This window comes from Bombina bombina, chromosome 2 (assembly GCF_027579735.1).
Source record: "Bombina bombina isolate aBomBom1 chromosome 2, aBomBom1.pri, whole genome shotgun sequence".
NCBI classification, from domain to species: domain Eukaryota; kingdom Metazoa; phylum Chordata; class Amphibia; order Anura; family Bombinatoridae; genus Bombina; species Bombina bombina.
The window spans coordinates 798,213,061-798,226,810 of NC_069500.1; the positions used below are offsets into that span (position 1 = coordinate 798,213,061).

General features: G+C 32.7%; 1 protein-coding gene across 1 annotated transcript in view; it reads left to right on the forward strand.

Moving 5' to 3' along the window:
• Positions 1-13,750, forward strand: part of LOC128648024 (C-C motif chemokine 25-like) — a 121,354-nt gene that overhangs the window by 26,041 nt on the left and 81,563 nt on the right. The window lies entirely within an intron of this gene.

Below are 13,750 nucleotides of genomic sequence, written 5' to 3' on the forward strand. Positions count from 1 at the left end.
TCTATAATCTCTCATTTTATTGTCCTATATTGGTTTCTTTTTCCTTTTGTTTTTCCTCTCATCTGGCCTATTTACTCTCCTCTGTTTATTTATTCTTTCTGCCTATTCTCCGCTATTTTCTCCTTCAGACACATTCTCTGCTTTTATGACCCTCCTCTCACCCCCCTCCCTCCCTTCTATTTGTTGTATGTGATGTGTATCTATATCAGAATGATCAGTATTGCTTTAGACCTGAGGAAGAGAGGAAAACTCTCGAAAGCTTCTCTTTTAAATATTATGTTAGTCCAATAAAAAAGGTATCACTGCATACTGCAATACTTTGTTTTTTGAGCATCTATCTACTGGACTAACACGGCTACTCCAATCTTCACTATATATATATATATATATAGCCTGGAAAACTATATGTTTTTTTAGGAAAACTATATTGTTTTTCTTGTTTAAGCACTAGTTCAGTTTTCATCTGATACCTTCATGAACCATATTTTTGCTTTTAGATGAAGATGATGCAATACATGTGAAATATATATACTGTGACAAAAATACCCCTCTCTGGTAATTTGGCTTGGAGTCACAGTTTTTTTTTACAACAAAATTTTACCAAACATTAGTTTAAGTATAAAACCTTGCTCCACATCACTATACAGTATTATCTAATTCAAAATAAAGTTGGGTGGTTGGTCCACACCAACTTCAATACAAAATAGTAGACTTACATGCCTAGAAACTTTAGGCAGCATCTCTGCATAAGAATGTTTTTTATTTGTCTCTTTCTAACAGCCTCAACACACACACACACACATATATATATATATATATATATATATATATATATATATATATATATATATATATATATATATATATATATATATATATATATATATATATATATAAACACAGCACTCTTGGTCCTCTAGTAAGTTATGAAAATAACATTTGTTCAATTTTAATTGGGAAGTGTTATTTTGTCTAACATAAAAATTTACTTTTATTACCACTTGGTTAAAAATGGGAAACACAACATTAAAAACAACCCCTCAGGCATCTTGATATTTAGGTATTAGTAACATAGTAGATAAGGTTGAAAAAAGACTGAAGTCCATCGAGTTCAACCTATACAGATCTAAAATACTTTCAAAAAGCTCCAGTTAAGCTTAAATAACCCCATTAAAATGTGACCCATTTAATACTAGCAATCATATCCATGCATTTTGTTCATATACAGAAATGTATCCAGACTATTTTTAAATGTATCTATGGTATTGGCATTCACTACCTCCTTTGGTAATGAGTTTCACAATTTTATTGCTCTTACAGTGAAAAAACGTTTTGTAGTAGTAGTAGTAGTAGTATTGCCTTTAATATATTCAGATAACTATCCCCAAATAGGGAATCTGAAATAAAGTTGAAGGTGGAGTATTGTCCTAATTATTGCCTCTTTATATTGTCTGGGCGTAATCCTCTATGGGTCTTAGCTGTTCTACCTATAATTTTAATAGGAGACTCTGAATAATCTTATAGAATAAAATATTGAGATAACAATTTCTAAAAGAGTGGTAACACTATAAACTTGTGATATGAAGTCCATTCAGCCCTTAGGCTATACTATTTAATGTGAGGGAATTCCCCTGTAGTTTACCACTGGTAGAAAAATCCCTTTAAATATATATACTTAATTAGTCTTGCTTTTGAACACAGATTGTATCTTTCTTAGATTAATGGGGAAAAAAGATTGCTCAATATCACAAGTGAACAATATCTATATAATGTACCGATTAATGGTAAATACCTTAAAGTGAATGTCAATTTTGATGCTAAAGTGCCCGGTTTTTAGAAATTCGATTAAAAACAGGGGCACTTTAATTCATCAAAATTTACATTTCACTCCTGATTTGGAAAAAAAACCTTAAATTTTAATCTTGACAGCAGCTCCAGCTTCCTCCGGTCGTTGCAAGCCATTTCTGACATCAGAAATGATGGATAGGTCATCCTCCAATCACGGCTTCGCCCCCGGGGGAATCAGTGTCTGATTCAATGCCATGATTGTAGGAAGCCTGATTCCTCATTTTAGACCCAGGAGGAGGCTTTGCGATGGGTGGAGGAAGCTAGAGCGGCTGTCAAGTTTAAAAGGTAAGTTTTTATTCACAACAGGAGTGAAATGTAAATTTTGCTGAATTAAAGTGCCCCTGTTTTTAATCTAATATTTAAAAACCGGGCACTTGAGCATCAAAATTGACATTCACTTAAATATTGTCCTGAGGGGAAAAAAAATGTTCTGGCCGACTAGCCTTTAAATCCAATGCTTGAATATAAAAAATGCCTACATATTCTTATAGCTGCTATTTAAAGGGATACTAACCTCCAATTTTTTCTTTCATATTTCAGATAGAGCATACAATTTTAAGCAACTTCATAATTTACTCCTATTAACAATTTTTAGACCCTGCATAGTGCTTGCTTATTGCTGGCTATATTTAGCTACCAATAAGCAAGCATAACCCAGGTTCTGAACCAAAAAATGGTCTGTCTCCTAAGCTTTACATTCCTGCTTTTTAAATAAAGATAGCAAAAGAAAGAAAAAAAAATAGGAGTAAATTAGAAAGTTGCTTAAAATGGCATACTCTATCGGAATTATTAAAGAAAACATTTGGGTTTATATCCCTTTAAGCTTCTTTGGCTGTATTCCGAGAAATATTGATATTAGATACATAACACCTAAGACTTGGTGATGGAAATAGAATTTTTATATAATTATTATTATTATTAACCATCACATATATGGGAATACAAGATCCTTGAAATATTTTATGTAGAGCTATTAGTACCTCTAGTAATAGTTGCACTTTACCTGGTTTTCAGGTTTCTTTCCAATAGATAACAATTATTACATAGAATAATATGTTCAACAAGGATTTTTAAAGTAAACATGTCATCTAGCTGGGATCAAGATAGACAAACCAGACAGCTGACCCGGGTGAAGTATTCAAAAGTTCAACAATAGTTAATGGAAGTATAAAAAAGAATAGAGTGTGTTCTTAGAGATGTTCATAAAACATACATAAACAAAACAAACTGTGGTGCAACAACCACTTTTTTGAGAAATGTATAGAATTGTATTTAATACCTAGAGGACTGTGAATTCAGCTATTTCTAGCTTTTGAATTGAAAAACCCTGACATTAATTTGGAGTGGGAGGAGGCCCTCTCAGAATGTTCTGTCAAATGAATGAGGATTCTCAATAAACAGGATAAATCAGAATATGACAGGATAGACAACCTAATACAAGAACAACATCTTAAACTAAAGGAGTCACTCAAGGAATTTGAGAACTCATAGAAATGATACCAGAAAGAACTAGATAAATACAAATTTAGAAATTAAACACACCAAACAACGCAAACTGAATAGGTATATGGCTGATATTTAGAATAAAAGATTATACATGTGGAAAAAAAGATTACATTTCAATAAAGATAAACCTTCACGTGTGAATATAGTATTAAGTGACATCTCTGATACTGAAGGTGAAGAATCAGATGCTCAAGAACAAAGTACAGAGATACAATCATCTAATTTCAATGATAGTGGTATTGTGACCAGACATAAAAGGAAGGATTTTTTAGAGAAAAGTTCTCATTCCCACGTAAACAAACCAGAAGAAGCAGAGGGGCACCAAAAAGACCCATGAAAAACAAAAACCAGACCAAACTGAAATCCAACAGATATGGGTGGAAACCCTACAGAAGAACACCCGGCACTTTCTCTCAGTTGAGAATGAAACAATTAGAATTATCAATTTGTCATGTAAGATATTATCACATGCACATACTCAGGTCTTATCAAAGGGATTGTCTTTCTGACCCAACCCTAATCTTAATAAATTTGAGGTAATAAGGGATGTTCAACTGTATTTAAGGAAAATAGCTTTAATAAGATTCCATACCAAAAAATCTGATCTTTCTGTTGAGAGTATCACTAAGGATGAAATAGTAACTCTAAATGCCATGGAAGAACTTTAAGATGAAAATGATCCAACTAAAGGAGAGATAAAATACAAAATAAATCCTAATACAGGCCTAAAATTGAATTTTTTTCCCAGATTGCAATAGTCAATAAAGTAGGGAGTAAAAAAATAACCTAAATGAATACATTCAACATGAACTATAATCTTACCAGACAGGAACAAGCCGCACTGTTTGAAATGATAAAATGGGAAGATGTAGTCATAAGGAATTCTGATAAGTGAGGCAATGTAGTCATTTGGCATGTGAACATGTATTTAAAAGAGGCAGACAAACAACACAAAATTGAATCATGTTATAAAAAATAAGGATATAACCCTCTGAAGGAATACATGCAAAAATATAATAATGTAATTAAGAAAGCCAAATATAACAATATCTATCTAAAGGAACACAAATTCCTTGAGGTACTAAATCCAACAGTGGCCACCTTTTATCTGATCCCAAAAAGCAGCCAAAGCCCACCCGGCCATCCTATAGTGTCAAGTATCCACAGTCTGACTGAAAAAGCCAGCTAATACGTAGATTACAGGTTGAGGGAATTTATTAGGCAGTTACCATCATACATTAAAGACACTACAGATGTCTTAGCACAATTTGAAAACAGCTCTTTAAATCACCCAAACTGGTTGGTAACAGCAGACGTGGAATACCTGTACACCAGTATTAACCATAAATTAGGCATTAAAGCGGTACAGAGCTATTTATGAACGCGATCTGAGGAAGATGAGGGACCCAATAAGTTTATTCTTGATTTATTAAGATTAGTGTTGTGTCACAATCTTTTCACATTTAATCATAACTTCTACTTGCAAGTGAGGGGCACAGGCATGGGGCAGCTGTTGCCCCTACCTATGCAAATTTGTTCCTAGGATGGTGGGAATTGACAATAATAGTCAATTCACAGATAATATACCACTCAAGCTTTGCTATATAGATGATGCAGTTTTCTATGAGATGGTGAAAAAGAGCAACTTGACAAATTCTTGACAATTCTAAATAATAACAACTTAAACATTAAATTAACCCACGAAACAAAGACAGTCAAAAGAAAATCACCTTTCTGGATTTGATCATTCATAAAAGTTCAGATGGTACAGTTAGTACAGATGTCTATAGAAAGAACATAGCAACTAATAGTATCCTACATAGCTCGATTGCACATGCCTCTATCACTATACAAGCTCTCCCAATAGGCAAATTCTTAAGAATGAGATGGAAGTGCTCTACTGATCAAACATATGCAGTGAGAGCAAAATAATGGGAGAACCGACTGAGAGAAAAAGGATGTAGCAAAAGATCTATCAAGAAAGCACAATAAAGAGCAAGAAGCACTTTGTGTAAGGATCTATTAAAGAAAAAAGACAAACAAATGATCAGACTAGACTTATTGTAACTTATAGTCCTCAAATCAAAAAAGTGGTTAATATTTTACAAGATAACTGGAATATTTTAAAATCTGACCCCATCCTTGCATAACTAATTGGAGATAGAATCCAAGTAGGTTAGAGGAGGGCAGAGGCGTAACTAGAAACCACGGGGCCCAGGTGCAAGAATCTAAGAAGACAATATATAAACCTGCTTAAATCACAATATAAGAAATAATAAAATACAAAACCAAATGTGATGGTGCACAAAAAAGGATAAACGTCCAAGGTAATCACGGTGGTAATACTCAGCAGGTGAACCTCAGGGAATAAAAGAAAAAACACATATAGTGAAGTTCTATGGTTAGACATTATTAAATAAATAAGACATGAGGAATCTGTCAAAACACCTGCATAAGAATCCAGGACCCAATCAGAAGTGGAGTTACAACTATAAAAGGTCATCAGGACCATCTTGAAGTCATCCTTGAAAAAGCCAAGCTGTGATTTGTGAAATGATCGTTGGAGTAGTGACGTCACAAAAGGGGTGGAGCCTTGTTCCTTACCGGACTAACAGAGCATTCATTGGACTGTGTGATACACACAGTCTTTTGTTTGTAGTAGTCTATGATTTGGGTCTTGTTATATGCCTTGTGACTTGTTTCTGATAAATGTGTTATACTTTTTAACCACCTCTTATTCATCCTTTGGAGCTGGAACATCCTTCTTTGCCTTGACTTCTATTAGGAGCTTCCTGTGCCTATATATCTAGAGCTTGATTTTGAAGCTCTAGACAATGTGAGTACCTTTTCTAGGTTCTGCTGTACATTTCACATAACCACAGAACTTCACTATATGTGGGTTTTTTTTGTTCCTGAGTTTCACCTGCGTAGCATTACCACTGTGATTACCTGGGACTTTTATCCATTTTTGTGCACCATCACATTTTTTTTTGTATTAGATCATAAAATATATCTCTAAAAATGAACCTTACTCACAATGAATCCCTTATTAAAATACCACAAATGAGAATACCAGAACAGTCTATAATTATCCAGCAACATTTACTCCAATACCAAAATATGGACTGCTAACTTAACAGTGCTTAGTTAAGCTTAGTTAGCTAAGAGAGCTTTCAGAAAAGTATAATTAAACTATTTAGCCCAGAAATGGTTCTCTATAACTTCAAATAAACCACCAGAAATTTAAATACAATAACAAATGCAATTGTTATGATATATCACAGTAGCTCCAATGACTTAATAAATATTAATGCCTGACTCTTTTGTCAATAGTAATTGTCTTAGCACTAGTATGCTTAATATATGAAATATACTGGTCTATTTAATACTAGCAACGTGACTATAAAATACCCCTTCAAATATCAGCTACAATTTAGCTATAGCTTTAGAATACCTTGATTTAAATATTAAATATACTTAACAATCACTTATACTTTACCAAATACCCATGAGAATTCAGCTTATCCTGGGGCTTTTTGTTGGTCATATAAGACGGATGATTACACTATTTTGCAAGGATACAGGCCTCAATTATTTTCTTTCTTATCTTAAGAAAGGGTCCCAACAAAAATGCAGAGAAGATACTAGCACAAATCTGTATGTTTCTCTCTAAGGTGAGTCTGTCTTTGAGTCTGTCTGTCCCTTTGTTTAGAGTGTTTGGGTATTTTATCAAAGATATAACCCCTCATTCTTTTTTAATCATTCCAAACAAAAAATGTTAATCATTCCAAACAAAATTTGGATATGCCCTAATCGGAGCTGAACATCTCATTGGTCCTGGGAAATGTATGTCTTTTAACAGTCAACCTCTCCTGGCTGCAATAACATATCTGAACCATCAGTGGCAGCAGACAACGGAAGGCAGCTTTGTTTGCAAACACCACTACAAAAATATTCTTATATATTTTAAAACGTATATTTAATATACTCATTATTTCCTGATAGTAAAATGTTTTTCTGGTCCACATATATGGGACTATCTAATACTACTGAAGATGTGTGTATCAATATCAAACACGAGTATATTCCACTTATAATATACCTATATATTTATATAAAATGATTTTAATACTTTCAGCATGAATTTAATTAATATTTTAGTTCATTTTCTGATATAATATTGTCACCTTTTCCAGTTATCATCTTATATCACATACATACCTTGTGAGTAGCAGTCTGATGTAATTTCATATAGCTATATTTACATTTGATTATAATTTCATATTAATATAAATATTGCATATCTGTGGATATAATTTTAATATTTAGTGTTTAAGCTATATGATATGTTTCAGGGCACACATTATATAGGCATTGATATATCAGTATCTACTAGTCATATCTGGAACCTAATTTGTATATCAGATGTCTGAAAAACAAAAGAATGTTATTTATTTTGAAATAAGTTAGACATTTTAAATTCAGGACATTCATCCAATATGGTATATTGGGCCTAAGACAATCTTCCAGATTCATATACATTATTTATATAATCTGAGTTTTATAACTATATGAATTTAAACACAATTAATTTCATATGACTCATAGCCTTCCATATGTTGATTTCTGAGCTAGCAATTTTCCCAGACGAGAATGTGTATTGGATCATGTTGATTATCACATGTATCTGTTAACTTACCATACCTGGGATTCTGCTAGTTTATCTGAAACAGTACATAATTGTGTCTCTGTCACCCCAGGGGGCATCCTGAACTAGGTCAGTATGAGGGCAATTGTTTTAATTGAGTTATTTAGAAATACATCAAAGCATAATCCACATAGTGAGTGGGGAGAGGAGTCTAGGCTGAAAGGTTTGATTTACAATTTCTGCAGTGGTTATAGCCAAATCATTTTATATCAAGTAGATATTAGCTCAATTTAATTATTAAATTATGTGATACATATGTAGTTTATCTAATGCCACTCAGCAATACCTCAACAACATGCTTGTTGTCATATGATTAAAACACAAACAGTGACAGATAGATTTGGAAAGGCCAATAACATAAATGATTTCATTAACAACAACATGGAAGGAGTTGTTTATGCCTTACAAGGAAAATGTAACAAATTATATGTGGGTATGATCACAAGAAAGGTGACAAAGAGGCTACAGGAACACCTTGGGGACATCCAAAAATACAGCCAGAGATGTTAAAGATGGAAAGAATATAACCTCTGTTGCAAGTCACTTTCTAAGACACCACCATTCAAGATAATCTGATCTAAAGTGTATTGGAGTAAACAAAATTCAGCTGGGGATAAGAGGCGGAAACCTAGAAAAAGAATTACTTCAAGCAGAATGTAGATAGATTTATTTGTTAAATGTAGTCCAACCATCTGGGCTTAATGCATATAATAATGTCAAGCCTTTATTGTGAAATATTGTAAGATCTTACAAAGAATACAGGATTAAAGTTGTTTCAAATAGAAATTGAAGTACCCATGCTATCAATATCTATTGAACAGTCCAGCTAACTGACTGGGTATTTAAATATCTATATAGACTGGATACAATTTGTTTAACTTATAGATGTACCATAACATTATTATAATAAGTTTAAAAGCATCATAGAGGAACTTAAAAGAGAAATTGCCATAATCTAGGGGACTTGATATTTTCCAGCAGAAGCCAAAATGTTTATAGATTTTATCACACAAATGATGAACATGCAACATATTTGTCATTCTATCCATTCACTTTTATTTTTTATTTATTTTTCCACATGATCACTCAATCCAACCAGTCTAGGATATAAATATTGTTTCACATATTATTTATAATATTATAACTTATGAGCAAATATATGTATGCCTTCTGGCAATATCACAGTCATCATTATTTATTTAATCCAAATACTGTAGCACTATTTACACATTGGGGATCATTTTTTTTCTTTAAATAAAACTCTCTTTTGGTTTTGTATTTTCACATTTCCCATCACTATTAATATTTCACTGAGTATTAAAATAATATCCCTTTAATTAAAATGCTTAATAATGTCATCCTCCAAAAATATTAATATTGCACTATGAGTATTAAAATAATATCCCTTTAATCAAAATGCCTAATAATATCATTGTCCACAAATATTAATATTTCACTATGAGTATTAAAATAATATCCCTTTAATCAAAATGCCTAATAATATCATTGTCCACAAATATTAATAATTCACAATGAGTATTAAAATAATATCCCTTTAATTAAAATGCCTAATAAAGTCATCCTCAACAATATTAATCTAAAAATAATAGTGCAGAATAAGAGGGTACCATTATTATTGTGTTTTTCTTCAATATAAGCTAGGATGCCTAGTATGTATGCTGGTTTGTATACATAGATGAAGTAATTAGTAGGAGTGTCTTTATGTCCTACGTACTCTTTAATTAACCCCTAACTCCTTCCCACCGTTAGGACATTCCATGCCGTCCTAACCACTCTGGCCTTTAGCGCCATTAGGACAGCATGGAACATCCTACCCATTCTGCTGTACTGAAGCCATAACGGAATATCAGACTAAGACGCGTTGACAGAATCAAAGTAAGCACATTACCTATATATAAACTTAACAGTTGATATACTCTGCAAATTTGTTTTTTTCCTTCTTTCCACAGGTTTTTTTTTTATTTTTTTTATCATCAATTTTACTTTTGTATTATTGTACTCTCATTCATTCACTGATATTATATGGTCTTCTGAAGGGACCCAGAATTCACCTCACTATTTTCTCTGATGGTATTTTTTCTGATGGTATTTTTTGAACACTAATTAATTTTCAATCTTTAATTTTCAATTTTTAATTTTAATTTTTTCATTTCCTCCACGTGTGACTTTGGAATAATTTGTATCAACACTGACACATTGGATTTTCACTTCACCTGTGATTTTGGATGAATTTGTATTGACATCGACACTTTGAACTTTTTCTTTTTTCTTTATCCAATTGAACACTATAACTATCATCCTTTTTTAGGATTAACACTGACCACCATCACTTATTAACGATGCCTGATAAATGCTAGACTGTTCATTTTATTGTGTAATTGCCTATTTTACCAAGATCAAACTGTGAAACTGTTTACTTCATTCTTATCTTACTATTGTGTTTTTTAGCTGCAGACATGGATCCATGTATTTATTGTATTAGATATTATATGTACTAGATATTGTATTGATTAAAGTCTATATTTTACTTACTTATCTACCTCAGACTTTTTTTTGCTCCCCCATTTTCTTATCTATCAGACTAAGACTTGCAGATTGTATTTGAGTTTTGACTGATGAGATTAATAAGCAGTTTGCAACATTTGTATCAGTCATTTCTGGGCATACAGTCAAAGAAGCTTAAAGGGACACTAAACCCAATTTTTTTTCTTTCATGATTCAGAAAGAGCATGCAATTTTAAGCAACTTCCTAATTTACTCATATTATCAATTTTTCTTCATTCTCTTGCTATCTTTATTTGAAAAAGTATGAATCTAAGCCAAAGAGCTGGCAAATTTTTGGTTCAGCACCCTGGATAGTGCTTGCTGATTGGTGGCTACCTAGGTGCTTTACCGAAAATGGGCTGGCTTGTAAGCTTTACATTCTTGCTTTTCAAATAAAGATATCAAGAGAACAAAGAAAAATTGAAAATATTGGTAAATTAGAAAGTGTCTTAAAATTGCATGTTCTATCTGAATCATGAAAGAAAGACAAATGGGTTTATTATCCTTTTTATATAGCAGCTATAGGAATATGTAGGAATTTTATTATATTCAAGCAATGGATTTATAGGATAGTCAGTCAGAACATTTTTTTTGTTCTTAGGGTAATTTTAAAGGGATAGAAAAGTCAAAATTATACTTGCATGATTGAGATAGAGCAGGTCATTTTAAGACACTTTTAAATTAACTTTTATTTTGAAACGTGCTTTGTTTTCTTTGCGTCCCTTGTTGAAAAAGAATATGCACATATCCTACACTAGTGGGAGCTAGCTGCTGATTGGTGCCTGCGCACATTCTCTCTTTTGATTGGCTAACTAGATGTGTTCAGCTAGTTGCCAGTAGTGCAATACTGCTCCTTCAGCAATGGATCACAAGAGAATGAAAAAAGTTAATAATAGAAGTAAATTGAAAAGTTGTTTAAGAATGTATGTTCTATCCAAATCATAAAAGAAAATGTTGGGGTTTCTTATCTCTTTAAGTTATTTACCATTAATCAGTACATAATATAAATATTGTTCACTTGTGATATTGAGCAATCTTATGTCCCTATTTAACTAAGTCAGATACAATCTGTGTTCTCAAACAAGACTAACTCAGTTTAAAGGGGACTTTCTACCAGTGGTAAACTACTGGGGAATTCACACACATTGATTATTATAGCCTAAGGAATGAATGGAGTTCATATAACAGGTATATAGTGTTACCACTCTTTTCAGAGTTATTTCAATATTTTATGCTATAAGATTATTCAGAGTCTCCTATTAATACAAATACAGGTAGAACAGATAAGACCCATGGAGGATCACCCCTAGACAATATTATCTGGCAATGTCTAGGACAATACTCCACCTTTAACTTTGTTTCAGATTCCCTATTTGGTGTTAGTTATCTGAATATATAAAAGGCAATACTACTAATACCTAAATATCAAGATGCCTGAGGGGTTGTTTTTAACGTGTTTGCCATTTTTAACCAAGTGGTAATAAATGTTATATTGTACAAATAACACTTCACATTTTCAAACTTCTTTTTAAGGTTGTTAATAATAAAATCTAGGTGTTACCTTTCCCCATATTTTGGGGTTGAATAAGTAATAAGTATCATTAATGTTGTGTATTTAATTGGTATTTCCATTTTTTTGTATATAAATCCTTAGTAGACCCACATCAAATTTTGTTGAAAAAAATTAAAGTTTTACAGTAAGGTATTTGATCTAATTTAAAATAATTAAAAACCAACAGTTTAGATTTACTATAATAAAACACTGGCCCCACAGTAGGAACTCAATGCAACAAAAGTCAGTACAACTTTCATTACTAAGATTTAAATCTTTTATTTTTTCAGTTCTTCATATGTTCACCTTTATTTTTGATCACAGACTCAATCCTCCTTGGCATGGAGGATACCAGTGTTGCACAAATTTCTGCACATATTTTATGCGATTCTTCAGAGGGTTGTGTTGTTCTTTCTTTCTCTTTAAAATGCCCCAAAGGTTGTTCTATTGGATTCAAGTCAGGTGACATACTTGACCAGGTCATAGTTTTCACTTTTTTCTTCTTTAGAAACTCTTTTGGGATTTTGCTAATGTACTTTGGATCGTTATCATGATGGAATATTTCTCTTCTGCCAAAGCTTTTGGGGACTGGAAGTCATCTTGTCAGCCATTATTTTGATATATCCACAGGCATTCATGGTGATATCTATAAATGTCATCACCCCAACACCTTTTGCACTCATGCAGCCTCATAGCATCACGCTACCACCTTCGAGCTTCACTGTTGGGACTGTGTATTCACTATAATAGTCCTCAAACATGCTGGACTCCATCTGAGCTGAACAAATTTATTTTTGTCCCATCTGCCCAAAGAATGTACTCCATTATTCATCAGGCTTCTTCTTATGCTGTTTAACAAACTTTAATCTTGCAGTTTTGTGTTGAAGAGAAAACAAGGTTTTTTGCTTAGACACCGTCCATAGAGGTTGACATTATGCATTGTCCTTCACACTGTCTGTGCTGTCACAGAAACTCCAATTTCCATTGATAAACCCTGAGCCAAGTCTAAAGCACTTGCCCATCTGTTTTTTAAAGCTAGATGGTGCAATTAGTGCTCTGTCCATGGCGTCCCTTTTGGAGGACAGCCGCTGCGGCTATGATTAGTAGTACTATGGCTTGTTCTATACCTACTGATTACTGCTGTAACTGTGTTTCAACTGATATTTAGTCACTGATATTCATGTATCCTTTTTCATCTTTGTGAAGTCTCACAATGAGATTTTTCAATTCCTCTGGCATTTCTTTTCCATGTGGAACCATGATGCAGATAGACACAGCCCATAGGTCCAAATTTTAAAATGTTCTAGTGTTCACAGGTCAATTTATACCTATGTTCATGCACTTAGGCTAATTGGACATCACAGGTGCACTCAATTTTGTTTCAATTATGTAACTTGTGTGTCAGTGATCATAGGTGTATTCACTTTTGCTGCATTGAGTTTCAACTTTGGGTCTGTATTTTCAATATAGTCTTTCTAAAGTATTTTGTTTTTGCTTGTTCATAGGAGGAATACTCTACTTGTCATCTTAGAAATAATGTAATTATTGAGAGGTACATCTATTATATAATT